The 20,807-nt window shown below is 32.7% G+C and overlaps 1 pseudogene; it reads left to right on the forward strand.

Annotated features, from left to right (window-relative positions):
* Positions 1-7,668: 7,668 nt before the first annotated feature.
* Positions 7,669-8,377, forward strand: LOC142628543 (uncharacterized; annotated as a pseudogene).
* The last annotated feature ends 12,430 nt before the right edge of the window (positions 8,378-20,807 follow it).

Genomic DNA, 20,807 nt, shown 5'->3' on the forward strand with positions numbered 1-20,807 from the left:
CAAATAGAAGTCATGAGATTTATTATTCATTTGACAGTTGTTAGGAGAATAATAAATCTCACAGCGGTCCAGTTCAATATGTCTTAACTCTTAAAATATATCAACATATCAACTAGAAGTCTCCACTTCTAAGATCAAGACAAATCATCTTAGTTGATACGTTATAGTCTTCACAGATGAAATGCCCAATTTCATCACCGACTACGAACTATAAATTCTGAGTTTACAAAGAACTTGTGATTTACATCTTCTGTGACTTTTCACATAAATCACATACTATGCATCTCATGGACTATATGATAATGTCCCATATTCATGTTACCGTTATTTTAGATAATAATAAAATAACTTTATCAATCACAATATTAAGTCATACATCATGTTATACATAATGTCATACATAATATCATACATAGTATCATACAATAGGATTTAAGGGCACTAATCCTAACATGAGAGTGAGAGGAAGAAGACAACGACTTGAAGGTAATTCATTTTCTACTTAGATCAAATTTTGGCTAAGTATTTTCTCTGTGATGTTTAAGTAATGTAATAAAATTTGATGAAATAGGTTTATGTTACAAAAAATTTCGTTGCAATCAAATTCAAGTATTTTAATGATAATTTTGATGTAAATGTAATAATATATTTGCTTTTGCAATAAACAATTTATTATCTTGCAAATTTTATTGCAATAGGTTGCAAATAATTGACAAAACTAATTTTGGTCAAGTTATTGCAATGGAATATAGGAATTCCAACGGCGTTGAAGCACGTGTGAATTCTAATAGTTGAGGTGCACCTTGTCTAAAGTTACACCTCAACTGCACATTTTGTTGAGAAATGGTATTGAATTTATGGTATAATTTATCTGTTAGGCGTCGATTGCGTCCAGTGCATCTAGTGCGATCTCCTGTATAGGAGGAAACCACAATTGTCATTAGTAATTTAGGAAAACCTAACCACAGCAAATCCAAACCCCAAAACTTCAAAACATAAAACCAAAACGAAAGAACTTTCAGTCATAGAGAAAATGAAATCAAAACCAAAGAAAAATAACTTTCAACATAGAGAAAATAAAATCAAACAGAACAAGGAGAGAATTAAAAATGAAAATTACAAGTGAACCCAACATCCCGACCAAGGACACATGTCATGTTTTTATGGTGCTACCTAAATAAATAAATAAAAATCATTCTCTCTGCCATACATGATACAACCGATCAACAACCAAACAAAAGGCAAAGCAATAACATGAACATTCTACAACCAAAAAAAAGCAACAACATGAACATCCAACCATGAACAGTAGCCAACTTTTTTAAATAACAAAGAAATACATACATAAATATGATTGAGTCGCATCTTTTAGAGGTTGTTGGACGTGAGAAGCTAAATCCAGGGTAAATCGAAAATAATCCTCAACACTTTTTCTGTTGCAATTGTCGTGCTTTTCCGATTGAGCAGTCCAAAACTCCATGTCTTTGGTTTGGTAGAAACTTGGCCATTTTGAACCCAGTTCATCCTTTATAACATTGACCTATAAAAAATAACATTATAATTAGTGAACACCCAAAATTTAGTTAATTAAAGTATATAGTAGCTATAAATATACCTTACTATTTGTTAATACTATAGTTTTACGACAATATTCTAGCATTTGTCCAGTTGTAATGAATGGCTAGAGGCCATGGATTGTGAATGAACTTTGAAGATCACGGTTGAAATTCTTGGAGCACAATTGTTCGGCATTACACGAAGAGACTGGCCAATATATGGCAAGAGAAAAATAGTTGGGGGAAGCTTTGTCATCATCCTTACCCTCTTTGTTACTTGAAACTTAGAATGAGGGTGAGAGGAAGAAGACAACGACTAGAAGGTATTTCATTTTCAACTTAGATCGAATTTTGGCTGAGTATTTTCTCTGTGATGTTTAAGTATTGTAATAAAGTTTTAGGTAATACGTTTGTGTTACAAAAAATTTCGTTGCAATCAAATTTAAATATTTTAATGACAATTTTGATGTAATAATATATTTGTTGTTGCAATGAACAATTTCTTATCTCACAAATTTTATTGCAATAGATTGCAAATAATTGACAAAAATAATTTTGGTTAAGTTATTGCAACGGAATATATGAATTCCAACGGCATTGAAACACGTGTGAGCCTCTAATAGTTGAGGTGCACCTTGTCTAAAGTTACACCTCAACTGCATATTTTGTTTAGATATGGTATTGAATTTTTGGTATAATTTATCTCTTGGGTGTCCATTGCGTCGAGCGCGTCGAGTGCGTCGAGTACGATCTCCTGTATAGGAGGAAACCAAAAGTGTCATTAGTAATTTAGGAATACCTCAAGAAAACAAATCCAAACCACAAAACATCAAAATATAAAACCAAAAAGAAATTACTTTCAGTAATAGAGAAAATAAAATCAAAACCAAAGAGAAATAACTTTCAGCATAGAGAAAATAAAATAAAAAATTTATATAAGACTATTAGTTGGAGTAGAATTTAAATTTCTAAAACTTAGATGATAAAGTTGTATCTAAATTAAATTATTGTTAAATATTATCCCTTAGTCAAAATTTTGTAGCTTAATTTACTAATAAAACATTAATTTAATAAGATGCAACTTGAGATATATATATATAAAAAAAAAAAAAACAGAAACCAAAACGTAAGTAGTGTGGGATTTAAGTTATAGGGATAACTTTATGGGTTATGAGAGATTATGTTAAAAAGCCATGACTCAATATATATATATATATATATATATATATATATATATATATATATATATATATATATATATATATATATATATATATATATATATGAAAATTTTGTTAATAGAGTGTTAGTTGGAGTAGAATTTAAATTTCTAAAACTTAGATGATAAAGTTTTATCTAAATTAAATTATTGTCAAATATTATCCCTTTGTCAATATTCTTATGGCTTAATATCCTAATAAAATATTAATTTAAAAAGATGCAACTTGAGAAAAAAAATAAAACAAAAACAAAAATGTGAGTTGTGTGAGATTTAAATTAAAAAAATTTTGATGATAGACTTCTAGTTTTATTTAAATTAAAAAGTCCCTTAATTTGAGGAAATATATTATGCAGTAATAAATAATATGATTTTAATTTATTAATTAGTTGTTCTTAAAATGTTGATAATAGACTTTTTGGTGAAGTAGAAGTTAAAAGGTTTTTTTTTTTTTGGAAAGAAAACAGTGGATTGTAGTTTAGGATTTAAGTTTAGAATTTTTTATAAACTTTTAGTTTGAATAGAATTTGAATTTTTTGAAGTTTAAATGTATAAAATTAATTTTTTAATTAATTTTTCTTAAAATATTGATAATAGACTTTAATTGGAGTAAAAGTCAAAATATGGGGTTTTTTGTTTTTGTTTTTTTAAGAAAGAAAGCGTCGGTTGTTTCTTGAGATTTAAGTTTAGATTTTTTTATAACAGACTTTTAGTTTGAATAGAATTTAAATTTGTTGAAATTTAAATGATAAAGTTTTATCTAACTTAAACAATTGTTGAATATTATCTATCAATTTAAGGAAATATATCATAATAAATAATATAAAATTAATTTACTAATTACTTCTTGTTAAAATGTTGATAAAAGACTTTTAGTTGGAGTAAAAGTCAAAATGTTAAAAAAAGAAAGAAAAAGAAAACGTGGTTTGTTGACTGGGTTTAATTTTAGAATTTTTTTTTTTATAATAGACTTTAATTTGAATAAAATTTAAATTTGTTGAAGATTAAATGTATAAAATTAATTTACTGATTAGCAGTTATTAAAATGTTGATAATAGAATTTTAGTTAGAGTAGAAGTCAAAAGGTTGGTTTTTTTTAGAAAAAGAAAGCGTGCTTTGTTGTTTGGGAGTTAAGTTAGGATTTTTTTTAATAGACATTTAATTTGAATTGAATTAACATTTGTTGAAATATTGAAGTTTAGAAAATTTTGATAATAAACTTTTAGTTTGAATAGAAATTAAATTTGTTGAATTTTAAATGTAAATTAATTTACTAATTGGTTATTTTTAGAATATTGATAAATTTTTTTTAGTTAGAATAGAAGTCAAAACGTGGATTTTAAAAAAGAATAGGAAAAAGTGGGTTGTTGTTTGAGATTTAAGCTTAAAATTTTTTATAATAAACTTTTAGTTTGATTATAATTTAAATGAATTAAAATATAAATGATAATTTTTTTACCTAAATTAAATAGTAGTAGCGTACCGCACACCCTTGGTGGGATGGTTATTCCACAAGTATAAGTGCTTGTGAGGTGTGGAGGGCAAGGGCCAGGGTTCAAGTCTCAGGAGGGAGTTTCACACACATATACACTTAGATTAGGCTAGAGTAGAATTCTATCTTGTATTAAAAAAAATAGTAGTAAATATTATCCCTTAATTTTTGTGGAAATATATCCTAACAAATAATATAAAATTAATCTACTAATAAAGGAATAATATGCCCAATTTTATTATATAGTATATGATATGATATGATGATATCATTTTTTATAATAAACTTTTAGTTTGAATAGAATTTAAATTTGTTGAAATTCAAATAGTAATTTTTTTACATAAATGAAACATTTGTTAAATATTATCCCTTAATTTGAGAAAATATATTTTAACAAATAAAACAAAATTAATTTACTAAGCCATGTCCCGTAACCACAACTTTTAAATTAATCCAGCTTTTATTATATAATATATAGTATATATGATAGTCATTCATTTAAGTTTGTTTTTAAATCATTCATTTATTTAGTAGCAAGTTGTTTAATAATAACTTGTATGTTAAGAAAACTCATGACTTGAGCCGTGCAACGCAGAGGACTTTCACTTTCACTAGTTAATGAATATATAAATGGGAAAGGTTTAGCTACAGCAATTGTTGCATATTCCTGTGAGAGCCAAAAAAGAAGAAATAAAGAAAAAGAAAAGGACAAGTGTTTAAGGCCCACATGATCAATGTGCATGGCCCTTGAACACGTCCCTTCCTTCCCCATAAACACATTCACTGCCCGGTTGGAGATAAAAAGCTCACTGATTTTATTTAGTTATTGATATACGAAATCTATATCCAATTGCTCTATTTTCAATCTTTCACGCAGAAGTCGCCAAAGTAGTAAGCAGAACAATCGGGAAATTATTGCGAGGTGAGTGTATTTTTTTTTCCTGCGCAATTTTGATTGTTTGTTTGTTTGTGTCATAAGAACTTACCATGAGAGACTTTTGTTTAGTAGAAGCAAAACCCAGTGAAAACAAAAAGAAAGAAGTTTTATTCAATGAAAGTGGGAAACCACAACTCGATCATGCACCGGAAACATTCTAAAGTATCCAAGTTTTTTAAAGCCTACAATACTTTTCTTAACTGGGTTCAACTCCTATTGTTTCAGCCTTCTCCAAGAATGGAAGTCAAACATTCTAAAGAAGAAAATTCAATCAAAACCTCAAACCAAACATTTAGTTGAAACCCTAATCATCTTCAATCCCACATATAACCTATCCACTTTCCAAAAACATTCTTAATATATTTTCAACAATCCACTCCAAGAGGCTCTTTAACTTCCTTATCGGTTTGCAGTCAATTGAATACACATGCAGCCAATTATCAATTGTAAATGATAGTTGTATTTCCTCACTTTCACTCTTTAAGCTAATGTTTTAATATAATAACATTTTTTTTTCAGTCAATTGCGAGCCCGTTCACATTAATCTAACTAAACAACACAATGCTCTAAATATACATTCCCAAAATCTAACTCTCGTCAATCCAATTAGACCCCAAAAAACTTAAAAAGTAGAAGCAAAGGGTATGAAAAATATTAGTACATTAGTAATTTTATTTTTCGTTTTATTAATTTTTTTGCAAACACAATATGTACATTTGATCAATTGATCCATAAGAAATGCAGCAAATCCTTTGGCAATATGCATGTCAAAGAAGTTAATAAGGATATTGTTAGAATATGTGAGGTTCAAGAAGAAACAGTTTTGTATATAGTCTAAAGTTACAAGTCGTTTATGTATTAGTTGATAAAGCTACATGTCATTTTGTACAGTAGAGTTAGTTAGTGTTAGCTGACAGGTGTAGTTTTTCTATTGGTTAGCTTTTGTTAGTTAGTTGGTTAGAGTTTTCCCGCATCTCTGTTCTTCTTATATAAGAATCAGAGCTTGATTAATTATTTCACATACAAACTCTCTCTCTCTCTCTTTTCTTAAGCTTCATTCCTTGATTCCTCCATTGATGAAGCTGTGCATCTGCTTGAATTCTAACGGATATTTTACAATATTTAAAATGAAATCATCTGTTTTGAGTTTTATTAAAGTCCATTTTGAATATATTGAATACTAACTTGCTAGATTAGAGACCCATCGTTGTCATTGCTTAAAGGCTATCCTTTTTTGATTTTGGATTACTCAAGTTCAGTTTATCAATTTATATGGAAGACTACTGCATACACAAAGGACAAAGAGTAGCCAAAAAAATTACAATACACACAACACACACACACACACACACACACACACACACACACACACACACACACACACACACTTACTTTTGCCATTCTTTCCTAATCGTGATACACTAAATCTTGTTAGCATCAAGTTTTATTTCATGTTTGGATTAATAAAGTATTTTATGTTTGGAAGAATGAACATGATAAGTTTTATATAGAAAAAAGGATTGTGCTTGAACAAAGAGTGGAAATTGCAATTTCATTTTCATTGTTTTTCTTTCATTAAACTTCCCTTGGTCTTGATTGAACTTGCATTGTATAAACCATTTTTTTGGTTTTGGAATCATTTTACAAAGTCTAAGTATCTTTAGCAGGAGAAGAAATTACGAAATTCAAAGAGATCTTTGAAGGCATGGTTGCCAACAACATAGGATCTTTAAGTCTTTTGTGAGCTGACCTCAAGTCCATAAGCAAGTAATAAAAAAAAAAAAAAAGATTTTTGAATTCTTGGAATATAGATGTCATCTTATACTATGAATCTAAATTCTTTTCAAGCAAACAAAAAATAATCTAAATTTATATTTTCGATTTAAAGTTAAATGTGCACTTTCGATGTTGCCTCTAAAACAAAACAAAACAAAAAATAATATATTTTTACAAATAAAGAACTCGGAATATAAGCTAGTAACAAAATAATTCTCCATGATCTTTTTTTCTTGTCAAAATTCTCTATGATCAAGGGGTTTGAATTTCCCAAATATAACTAGAAATATCAGGTTTTGTAAAACATTAATCTGAAAAATTACACTAAAGGCTCTAATAAGTCACCGTTACATGCGTTATTAAAAACCACCTCACACTGCTCACAGGCAAAATTAAATTTCATTACAGATATTATTGACATGGTAATTACATAAGTGTAGTTTGAGCATATTAGAATTCCAAATATGAGTCTATGACAGCATGCTAGGTAGATTATGCTATCTTACTTTGAAGATTTATACTGACAATTTATATCATAAAAAACTTGACATCTTAGTCCTGCATAGATGTTATAATCCTCATTGGAACACACTTTTGTATATCAGGTTCTATTCTTTGACATATAATGTTTGAATACAAAATTGTGGAGCACTGAGGAAGAAAAAAAAAAAAACAAAAAGCCAAGAAAATGTGGAGTCGTGCCCTCCCAGAAGATCTGGTAGTGGAAATCCTATCAAGTTGCCAGTGAAATCCTTGATGCGATTCAAGTCCGTACGCAAACCCTGGCATGCTCTTATAAGAAACCATTCTTTTATCACCCAGCACCACAAATGGGCCACTTCTAACAATCAAGGACGTGGTGTTGTCTTTACGCATAAGCACCTGGGGCTTACGCATGCCGCATTGCTCTCTAATGATACTCTAGAAGGTATGGCATTACTAGACGTCGTCGGGATTTCAACTACATGCTTTCGTTTGACACGAGTAATGAGGTTTTCCAAGAAACGCCGGTTCCTCGTGTAATTAAAAATTCTGTAGGAGGGAAAATTGGTATTATCAATGATTCTGTATCCTTGATTGAAAGAAATTTCGAATGGGCTGGCAGCTGGTATGATATATGGGTTATGAATGACACTGGTGTTAAAAGGACTTGGACAAAGAAATTCAAGCTCGGGCCTCATCCTCGATTCCATAAAATGTTAGAATTTTTGGAGGATGGGTTGGTTCTTTTTTAATGTAGCGATGGTTGGTTGATATTGTACGACCACAAAACACAAGAAGTAAGGAATGTTGCAAAATAGGAGCACGCTGACTTTTACGCGTCTGTCGCTGCTAGTTACACAGAGACACTAGTCAATATATATATAAAAGCAGAGATCTTATGCGAGAGTGCATGAGGTTCTGCCATGTGACGCTCTATATGAGTTCTTTGCAATCCTCTTTATTATGAAATGATGTTTTCCAACTTCAAAAATTAAAACAATGCAGCTTTTATGTTTAACACTTATTGCTTCATCAAAAATCAATTCACTTCTTCCTCTCTCCTAACTCTTCACTTCTATCCATCAACAAAAAAAAAAAAGACTATTCACTTCTTCAGGACAAAAAAAAAACACTTTCACTTCCCCGTTCAAATTTAAATGCACACTATGGATAAGCACCTGGCAAAGTGAGACCAAGTTTTGCACTATTACACCTTTACAATAATATTATACTTTCCAAGTAATTTCTGTTGAGATCAAACCCATCTTAAATTTTTTAAATTTCATTAATTCTCTTTCTTAACTCTTTAGTTCTTTCTACGTCTCTTAAGTCTTAACTCTTCACTTCTTCTAGCAAAAACACAAACAAAAAACTCTTTCACTTCCCCTTTCAATTAAATGCACACTATTGTACCTATTTCTTTTGAAAATTATTATATTGATGGATCAGCGATTCCTCTTTGGGTTCATGAACAAAAGCTCCTTTCTTAGTGTCTGTAAATAAATAAATATTGCCAACTCTCTCTCTTTGTTTCTTTCTTTCAATTTTTTTTTTCAAAATTTTATTTGGGATACTAAGTTTGCGGTTTGCAATGTTTAAGGGAAGATAGACTCGGGTAGATTGAAGCTTCAACTTTACCATGTTTTGGCCGGGGACTAAAGTCACTAAACACAAGGAGAAAATGCCACCAGCCCTAATTTATCAAATCCTTCTTCAGTATCTAAGACGTACAAAATACTAATACTCAATTTGTTCATTCTTTGTTGTTGTTTGGTAATGGGTTTTTGATAATCGAACTAGATGGTGGTTTGTTTCTTTTCATTTGAACTGTTTACTGGTTGAGATTTTTACTGAGCCACACTGTTTTTCTAATTTATGATTTGACTTTTGGTGAGTGATTTAAATATGTTACATGAGGATGTGACTAAGAAAATTAGTTGAATTGGGTAATATTTAGACCCTAAGGCAAAGACAGGTTGAGTAACTAATCTGGTTTTGTTGGGCAGGTAGAAAGATCAATGAGGAAGAAGCTTAATCAATAAATCACGCTCCTCCAAGCCACATGTAGTCGGAGCACAAATACATGTATCTCTATGGATTGGGTCATATTCAAAGTGCCAATGGAGGCAAAACTTTTGTGGGATTCAAAGTGCAAAGAGCCCAAGAGTAATCATATATTTTATTTTGAATCCATAGTATTTGATAAAATGATTGATAACAAATTTATAATTTTTATTTGGTTGTATGATGTAGCAGCCTATATAATTGACATAAGTGAAACAAATTAAATTAGCTACGGGTAAGAAAGAAGTTATTATTTTTAGGTGAATAATTTTCTTTTACCTATCAAGGGGTTAAGTATTATTTGGTAGCAAATTTTTAAAATAATCACCACAATCTACACATATTCTATGTCCTACTAAATGATAGAAACTCAATTGTTAAAAATAAGAACAAAGAAAGAAACAATAGAACCCCAAATGTATAAATTAAGAACTAAGTAGGTAGAAAAAAATTATGTGGTGTCTCCATTATTTGAAGGTTAGCCTAGAATCTATATAAACTCAAAATGGTATTAAAAAGTTGTTAAATATATTATACTGGTACACCTTTGTTAAAAAATTGTTTTATTATTATTTTTTTTTTATAGAAGATAAAATTTTTATTCTAACCTAATCTAAGTGTATATGTGTGTGAAGGTCCCTCCTGGAGACTTGAACCCTGACCCTTGCCTCCCACACCCTATAAGTACTTATACTTGTGGAGTGAGTATCACACCAAAGGTGTACGATGGTTAAAAAATTGTTAAATATGTTGAATCATGTCCATCACAACCATCATTGAAACTGCTTGCTTTATTTATTTATTGGTCAAGTATTATGTACGACTGTCCGCAAGAGCCTTGACAATATCAAAGTGTGTTTGTTGCTTTGCCTAGACATGAATCACTATGCAACCTTAGCACTGCTATAGTTAAAATATTATTGAAGATGCTTCTTAGGGTCAATGCCTTAGTTAGACATTTCGTATGACAAGGGACAGGTTCAAGGAGTTTGATATGCATAATGTATGCTTGCAATTAATTGGTTTACGATCAACTGAAGATGCTTCATAGGGTCAACGCCTTAGTTAGACATTTCGTATGACAAGGGACAGGTTCAAGGAGTTTGATATGCATAATGTATGCTTGCAATTAATTGGTTTACGATCAACTGAACATGCTTCATAGGGTCAACGCCTTAGTTAGACATATCGTATGACAAGGGACAGGTTCAAGGAGTTTGATATGCATAATGTATGCTTGCAATTAATTGGTTTACGATCAACTGATGGTAGACAACAAAATATGCCTACATGCTCTGAAATTTCTACTATAATTGTAGGTGATTTTAGCAATGAAAATATCCACCATTTATGTTATAATATATGTACAAAAATTTCAAAAACCATTTTACATAAAAGCTTACAGCATTATCCGCGCAATGCGCGGGCAACCTTCTAGTTTTATTAAATGACAGGAATGTAATGGAGTAACAAAAGTACAAAACAGTTCATAATATAGCTACGGATCCTCTTCTGCTGTTACGGTGTACACCTACAAGAATATTGCAGTCCATTGAGGTGATATTTATTCCAATTTTTACGTATGAGAGCTATGTCTCTTGTATTTGCATAGCCGGATGGCCCCGTATTGTGTGCTTTTGGTCTTTTTTTGTGCTAGGTTTTTGTTTTGTGCATAGCTTTCAAAATCAAACATGTAGTTTATTAGTGTTGGTTTGAAGGTTTCTATAATTCTACTTTCTAGAATTACCAGGAAGGTTTCGGGTTTTGCTGTGACGTTTTGGATTACTATTTACCTTTTGTTCATAATTATTAACGTTTTGAAGGCCAAAAAGAATTAATCAATCCTCAGTAACGGTAACAAGACTTTCCCTATAAACCATTTCTATTTGGGAGATTTATAATATTACTCAATGGAACATTTAGGTCAGGTGATAAATACGCAGATTTCTCAGTATTGCACCTTATCATCATTGTCACTTTTTGCAAAGGATTAGCACCGATTTCTTTGTATCCTGCATTATCTTCTTTTTCTGCGAAAGGAGCAGTAAGTTCAAATTTAAAGGATGCAATTACAAGATCATAAAATTTCTGTGAAATTTATTAGGTGTCTATTGGTTTATGCACTTAACGTATGGATTAGTGGAGACATATAAGCGGCACCATACTTGTTTAAAGGCCACCGTAAAAAGAAACCCAGAGCTTCCCTTTGTGAATTGGTCAGAGTTTAGTTTTATAACTTAGGGCGCTTATTTAGAGTCGTAATACTGCAAATCATGAGGGAAGCTTTTTTAATTTTAATTTTTAATAATTAGATAATTGGGGGTACTTGGGAATTTTAAATTTTAAAATTTAAACGTCTCTATTTGAAGCTTTAGAATGTGCTAATTGAGTTGTAAAACTCTTGGCAATTATAAAACCTTAGCATCATTTCATTGTAAGAAATATAGAATAGCGTAAGAAAATATAAAGATACATTTGTCCATTGTTGTTCAAATAATTTGTAGAGAAAACCTCAATATAAATTAAAATTATGAAAGAATTCTCCTTGTTAGAAATACTGAATTCAATAGTATTGTATTTCACACAGAAAGAATATACATGAGTGCCTTTATATAGGAGGCATATGAGTGCAGTACAAGTAAATATGAGTGTAGTAGAAGTAAGAGTGCTATACAAGTAAGAGTGCTAAACAAGTAAACTAGTTGGGCCTAAAGCCCACAACACTATATATGTTAACAGCCCCCCTCAAACTCAAGGTGGATGTGAGACCAACTTGAGGTTGTCAACCAAAGTACGAAGACGTCCCTTAGGATGTGACTTGGTGAAAATATCTGCAAGTTGATTTGTAGAGGAGACTGAGATTAGCTTGAGAGCACCATGGACAAGATGATAACAGATAAAATGACAATCGATCTCGATGTGTTTAGTCCGTTCATGGAAGACATTATTGTGAGCAATATGAATGGCACTTTTGTTGTCACAATAAAGAGGAGTAGCAGAGGATGTCGACACACCTAAGTCTTTGAGAAGCCATCGTAGCCAAAGAAGCTCAGATGTGGTATCAGCAAGGGCACGATATTCTGCTTCAGTACTAGAACGGGCCACATGAGTTTGTTTCTTGTTTCGCCAAGAAATCAGAGAAGAACCAAGAAGAAAGCAATAACCAGTGGTGGACCTGCGATCAGTGGGATCTCCTGCCCAATCAGCATCAGAAAATGCACGGAGAACAAGAGGAGACCGAGCAGAGTAGAAAAGACTATGGAAGAGAGTGCCCTTTAGGTACCGAAGAATGCGCAGAACAGCAGCATAGTGAGTCGATTGTGGAGCAGACAGATATTGGCTCACCTGGTGAACAGCATAGGAAATGTTTGGACGAGTAACAGTGAGATAAACTAGGCTGCCAACTAAGCGTCTGTAAAGAGAGGGATTAGACAATGGTTTTCCCCCTGAGGGAGTCAGATGCGCATTAAGCTCGACTGGAGTGTCAACAGTCTTGCTATCAGTGAGTCCAGCTCTAGACAAAAGTTCAGAGGCATACTTGGCTTGAGTAATGTAAAGTCCATCTGTAGAATGAGTGATTTCAAGACCTAATAAGTAATTGAGATGTCCAAGATCTTTCATCTCAAACTGCTGACTGAGAAAATCCCTGAGTTCTTGAATGCCACTGAGGTCATCACCAGTTATGATCATATCATCCACATACAGGAGAAGTAAAATAGTGCCTTTGTCAGTGCGACGAAGAAATAAGGCAGAATCATAATGACTGGTCATGTAACCCAAACGAGAGATGGTAGAGCTGAACTTGGCAAACCAAGCACGTGGAGCTTGTTTAAGGCCATAAAGTGCACATCGAAGGTGACAAACCTTGTTTGATTCAACAGAGAGACCAGGAGGAGGTTGCATATAAACTTCTTCACTCAAATCCCCATTAAGGAATGCATTTTTGACATCCATCTGAAAAAAATTCCATTTACTGGCAACAGCAACAGCTAAGAGGGCACGAACAAATGAGATACGAGCAACCGGAGCAAAGGTCTCTTTATAATCAATCCCATACTCCTGTGTAAAACTTTTTGCAACAAGACGAGCTTTGTAGCGCTTAATGGACCCATCAGAGCGAGTCTTAATCTTGTAGATCCACTTACAACCAACCACAGATTTCCCAGGGGGGAGAGTGACCAAGTCCCAAGTATGGTTTTTAGATAATGCATCAAGTTCCTCTTTCATTGCAATCTGCCATAAAGGGTCAGTGGAAGCCTCACGATAGGTGTGAGGCTCGTGCAATGTAGCAAGGGCAGTGTAACAATGATAGTCAAGTAAATGTGCAGGAATGGACCTTACCCGAGTTGAGTGACGAGGTGGAATGTCTTGTACATGATCTTCAGGTGGAGCAGGAGCAGGGGAACCAGGATCAAGGTTGGGTAGCTCGTCTTCGACCTGTTCATCTTCCACCTGTTCATTAAAAGGGGAACTAGGAAAGGGATCAAGGATTTCTGGTGGTTGGACCGAGAAGTTAATAGGAGAATTAGGAGCAGCTACAGGAGGATTAAAATCAGCTATAGGAGGGTCAAGAGCAGCTACAGAAGGAATTTGTGTCTCATCTGGAAATAGATCTAAGACAGAAGAGGAAGATAAAGAAGCAAGGAAGTGAGAGAGCTCGACAAAGAGGCGATGTTCCCAAAAGACAACATTGCGGGAGACACGAAGACGATGAGAAATAGGATCATAACACCGATACCCCTTTTGAGTTTCGCCATAACCAAGAAAACAACAAAGTCTTGACCTAGGCTCAAGTTTATTATGCTCATGTGGTTGAAGAAGAACGAAACAAGCAGAGCCGAATGAGCGTAGGTGGTGATAGTCAGGAGGTGACCCAAAAAGGCGCTCATATGGAGTTTGATTTTGGATGACAGGACTGGGAATGCGATTAATAGTATGAATAGCATGAAGAGCAGCTTCGCTCCAAAAAGGAGCAGGAACTTTGGCAGAGAGAAGAAGAGCACGAACAGTGTCAAGAATATGACGAAGTTTTCGTTCGACTCTACCATTTTGCTGAGAGGTACCTGGACAAGTTAGTTGATGAACAGTGCCATAGGAATGCAAAACAGCTTGGAAAGCATATTGAGTGTACTCAAGAGCATTATCAGATTGAAAAATTTTGATACGTTTAGAAAATTGAGTTTCAACCATTTTTGCAAAATTAGAATACACTTGCAATAATTCAGAACGATGTTTCATATTAAAGATCCAGCTATAGCGAGAGTAATCATCAACAAAGACAACAAAATATCGAGATTCACCAATACTAGAGACAGAGGAAGGTCCCCAAACATCAGAATGAATAAGGTCAAAGATATCAGTGGATATAGATTCACTAGAATTGAAAGGCAAAGCTGGTTGTTTTCCTAATTTACATGAAACACAATCAAAATTTTCTGTAGACACTGAACCTAGCAAACCTCTAGAAGCTAATTGTTGTACACGGGAAGAAGATGCGTGACCAAGTCGAGCATGCCAAAGAGCAAGAGAAGGAATAGAGGAAACTGCAGCAGCTGCGGCAATAGAAACAGGAGCAACAAGTGGAAGACGAAGGTTGTCCACGGGAAACATACGCCCAACTCTGGGACTGGTCCCTAGCTCGTGTCCCGTCCTTGGATCCTGCACAATACACCCAAAATAATCAAATATGATTCGATAACCCAACTCAGCTAATTGTCCCACTAAAAACAAATTGTAAAAAAGGTCAGGAACATTAAAGACCCCAGAAACGGAGAGGTTGGAGGTTGAAACGGAACCTATATTATGACCAGACATTGTGGAACCATTTACTGTGCGAATAGTAAGAGGGTGTGGTGCAGGTTTAAGTTCAGAAAATAAGGACGAGTGAGGTGTCATGTGATTGCAACAAGCAGAATCCATAAGCCAAGAGGAAGGAGACATACCGGACAAAGTTGAGAGAGAAGAGGAATAAGATGCATTACCAACCATACGAATGACATTGGCGATGATGTTTTTAAGGTCATCTGTGGTCATGGTGAAAGTGCGACCTGAAGACTTAGACTGTGCAAAGATGGGAGCCATTGGTTGGACACTCTCAATATTAGCAATAGTGGCAGAAGAACCTGAAACAGCTGATTTATTGCGCTGAAAGCAAGTCTCAATATTATGGCCAAAACGTTTGCAAAAATTGCAAAAGCGTTTGCTAGATTGTCTGCGACAATTGTTGCAAAAGGAAGAAGACATGTCCTTATTCTTCATTTAGAAGCAAAATATGTAAAAATAGATTGCAAAAATGAAATCTACGCGAAAAACTGAGTAAGGAGAACCTGAGCTGCAAAAAGTCAACTCCAGAAAAGTCAACGGTCAACGGTCAAATGTGACGTCAGTAGCGCGCTGGCAGGCTGACATGGCAAGATGACGTGGCAGATGACGTGGCAAGCTGACGTGAGAAGGATCAATCTGGCGCGTGGCGGTGCGTGGAGGCGCGTGAGAAGGAGTTTCGGCGCGTGGCGGCTCGGTTCGGCGCGTGGAGGTGCGTGGGCGCCGGAAAAGGCAGTGGTCTTTGTAGTGTTCGAACTCCCCAACGGTGGCTGCTACAGGTCCGGAACCTGAGGACGATGTCTGGAAGACTCGAAGGTTCAACGGCGAAAGGCTGTGGCAGTTGTTGTGACAGCGGAAGCAATATTAAGAATGAAGTTACACCAATAAAGACAAGACTGCGAAGAAAAGGTCAGAGCAGTGGCTCTGATACCATGTTAGAAATACTGAATTCAATAGTATTGTATTTCACATAGAAAGAATATACATGAGTGCCTTTATATAGGAGGCATATGAGTGCAGTACAAGTAAATATGAGTGTAGTAGAAGTAAGAGTGCTAAACAAGTAAACTAGTTGGGCCTAAAGCCCACAACACTATATATGTTAACACTCCTAATTGGTCTATACCTCATATAATCCTCTAATGGAGAACACGGACATTAATTAAAGTTAAACACTAGGGACCACTTCAACTAACGTTTGTTCTTTGTACATGTAACACTGCTTTCATCGAGGAGTTTAATTGAGAAATACTTCAAAGTGTTTATTTAACAATTGAGAGTTATTTTAAAGCGTTAACTAATTAAATAACGTCTTTTTGCCAAAAGAGTTTATAGGTGATTTTCATGGATAGATTCCTAAAATATGAGTGCTTATCAATCACTCTTACTATTGTTATATAAAATAAATTTAAATATATAATGTGGGCCATATATAAGTCTCCTAACAAACTCATTCATCAAATAACTCGTGATTGTCTTCTAACCGTGTAGGTGGAGTCATTCATCTATGGACACTGGTTAGCTCCAATGCTCCGGTACATGCACTGGCAAGGGCGTAGCCAGGAATTTTCACATGGAAGCCAGATTATACATTCATATGTTTGCCGTTATTTTATATATATATATATATATATATATATATATATTATAATTATGAAATTAAAAATAAAAATTTCTAAACTCAAATGAATATATAGAAATGATTTATTTTGCTATAAAGATGTACAAAATATTTTAATAAAGAATTTAGCATCTCCCATCAAAGTTATGCTTGAAAATGATCTTTCATTGAATAAAATCATCCATTATCATGCATCTCCTTAACAAATCATATAATTTTAGGTTAATTAATAATCCCTCTAATGTATGGCTTTCACTTCCTATATTTAACTATTCCTTTAAGCACAATTAAAAAAAAAATATCTTTAGTCTTAATCAACCATAACAAACAATTGAAAATTTAAGCAGATAAAATATATATTTCTAACACTATGTATAGCATACGTATTTATTAAAATCATTATACAAGACTTGAGAAGATTCTACAGTAAAAGGGAAATTAAAAAAAAAAAAAAAAAAAAAAAAAATATATATATATATATATATATATATATATATATATATATATTCTCTTCAATAAGCCCAAATTATCTTCTATGAACAAATCACTATAGGAACAACTTATTTGGCACCAAAATTCAACCCAAAAGAAAACAAATCAATTTTGAAAAAAAATGATATATGATGATGATGATGAGAAGTAAAGGGTGAAGTTTAAAGATTAAAAAGAAGAAGAACCAAAAAAAAAAAAAAAAAAAAAAAAAAACCCTCACTAAAGCACGGTACACGTTTTCGGTGAGTTTCTTTTCTTTGCCCCTCGTGATCATGGGTTTTCAGTGGACTTTTAGTGTGTTGCTGCATGGTCTATTAAGAAGAAAAACAAAAAAAGTTTGGTGTTGCATAGTGCACATTTTCACACTTGCACACATAGGTTAGACAAAAGTTAAAAAGTAAGAAACCCAAGTGGCATTTAGGTAGGGCACCTAATATATTTTGGGAGGGGCCAACTATTAAGTTTTGTTTTAGACCATATTATAGAAATATTTTGAACTTTTGGGGGGCCATGACCCCTCCACCCAACAACGTGCCTCCATCCCTATGCATTGGAGCAGACAAGATACAGACGTGTTTGATTTTTGTCAGGTATCCACATTGTGTCAACTCCAGTGTGCTGGATCACTAGAGCTAATCTATTTGAGAAATTATTTGGTCCTCCCAAGTGGATGAGTGACGCGATCCTCCCAAGTGATGTATACCAATAGAAAGAAGTCACATATTTAAAAAGAAAAAAAAAAAAGATGATTCAGCCTTTGGGACCACACTTGTTGCAATACGTAAATGAGTTGGGAGTCTTTTAAAAACAAATACACTTCACTTTTAACACTTATTTACTTAGCCGCTTCACCAAAATTTCTAAAATCCAAAATTTTCCTAACCATTCAGGTGTCTTCTCTCTCCCTTCCTGCATCATTGAAGGAATTTTTCTTTGCATGAACAAGCTCTATGAGATTTTAAACTAACTTGGTTTTTGGGTCTAACTTGTTTTGGCTTGTTTCCCTCTTTTCCCATGGATGAGTAGTGAGGACACAATTACAAAGATCATGGTTGTAAACTATGTTTGAAGTGGTTGCCGGAATCCAAATCTCACCATTGCAACTAACCATGACTAATTATGTAGGTTACAAAGGCTCATTTCACTATTCAAGGCATCATTTTCTTGCTTCGTTTTGTCTTTATGTGGTGCATAATATGGTGCATAATATGGTGCATTCTACTTGTTTGATAAAAAGCCCAAGATAAGAAAGTATTAAAAGAATGAAATTCTTTATTTTTTTTCTTTCTATTTAGTTTTCTTGAGCATGAGCCCTTGTAAAAAATAATAACAAGAATGTTGTATCTTCGTTGCCATAGTTGCTAAAAAGAAACCCATACTTTACCTTTGTAAATTTGAACATATAAATTCTGGAAGTATTTATTGTCTAGCAGTTTTTAATAACCAAAGAAAGATCAAATGAGGGTGGGAATAAGACAACAAAATTCAATTCGATCGATTTAAAATTCTCATTTTATGTTCCTAAATCAATGCCAAACTGTTCCCATAAAACAAACCTATTCCATTTAGTGATTCAAGGAGCTCTATGGGGCTTTAATAGTGGTTCTAATGGCCAACTTGAAGTATGGTAGTGGATCTAAACCAGAGCATGTGCCATGTTTTAGCCACTGTTCAGACCAGAAGTCAAAATCATCTTGAACGATAAAGCTTGGCCAGTACACCCGCAGATGCTTCATAATATCCTTCACCTACAAACCAAATTCAAAAAAAAAAAATATATATCAAATAAATTATAGAACACTTTCTCAAACATAGAAGTTAACTTTCAACTAATGAACTAACCTTGCTCTTTGTCAGTTCAACTTTAGGACAGTATGTTACTATAGAATTACATTACACAAAAATAAGTCTATTACATTAAATATTAATACAACAAAATTAGTATAGTGGAAATAGACATAATATCAAATCTACAAATTAAAATTCGTTGCAATAATAACTTAAAAGTGGTAAATTATTACATTAATAATAATTAGTTGCAATGACTTATAATTTTTTGTTGCAATAGAGACTTTTGTACAAAATTGTATTAAGAATATATATATATATATATATATATATATATATATATATATATATATATCATTGCAATAAGTAAATATCAATTATTTTACAATCTATTGCAATGACAAACATGAAATTGTAACAAAGATATTATTACAATAATCTAATATCAATTATTTTACAATATATTGTAATGAAAAATATTAAACAATTATTCATTACAATGAAAAATATCGTTGCAATAACTTTATCCAAATTATTTTTGTCAATTATTTGCAATTTACTGCAATAAAATTTGTGAAATAATAAATTGTTTATTGCAAGAACAAATATATATATCATTGCAATAAGTAAATATCAATTATTTTACAATTTATTGCAATGATAAACATGAAATTGTAAAAAAGATATTATTACAATAATCTAATATCAATTATTTTAGAATCTATTGTAATGAAAAATATTGAACAATTATTCATTACAATGAAAAATATCGTTGCAATAACTTGACCCAAATTATTTTTGTCAATTATTTGCAATTGATTGCAATAAAATTTGTGAAATAATAGCCTATTGCTACAAGATATTCGAAGCAGTAAATTGTTTATTACAAGAACAAATATTTTATTATATCAAAATTGTTATTAAAATATTTAAAGTTTATTGCAACAAAATTTTGTATAGCACAAACCTATTACCTTAAATTTTATTGCAACATTTTGGTTAAATTATTGCAACGATTTTCTTCAAAGTAATAAACAATTTTTGTTGTAGTGTCGGGAGCCAATAAAGGCCATAGGCCATGCACAATGAACTCTAAAGAAGGTTGTAAACAGCTAGGCCTCACATTGCAAACAGAAATTGGCCATTGAAGGGCAAACTTATAGTAGTTAAACTTCTCTTCACTATTTGAATCAGGCCTCACCGATATAGACATATTTTTGCAATCATTTTGCAAATGGTAAATAGGAAGAACACAAATATTTTTGCAATCATTTTTACCTCACTGATGTTTTTAGCTACAAAGTTTTAAACATTGAGGTCTATATAGACATATTGGTATGGATAATGTTTAACTAGGGTTGGAAGAATTGCTAGTTAAACCAGGTAGGTAACCATGGCACAATAACATAACTTTTATTGACCTATCCTAAAATATATATTTTTTTAAAAAACTTTTATTGACATGACCCGACCCACTTTTTTCTCCCTCAATGGGTGTCACCTAGCAAAATCTGATTTCTTTCTCTCTCCTTTGTTCTATTATCCAAACGCACTAGCTA

This window comes from Castanea sativa, chromosome 3 (assembly GCF_040712315.1).
Source record: "Castanea sativa cultivar Marrone di Chiusa Pesio chromosome 3, ASM4071231v1".
NCBI lineage: Eukaryota > Viridiplantae > Streptophyta > Magnoliopsida > Fagales > Fagaceae > Castanea > Castanea sativa.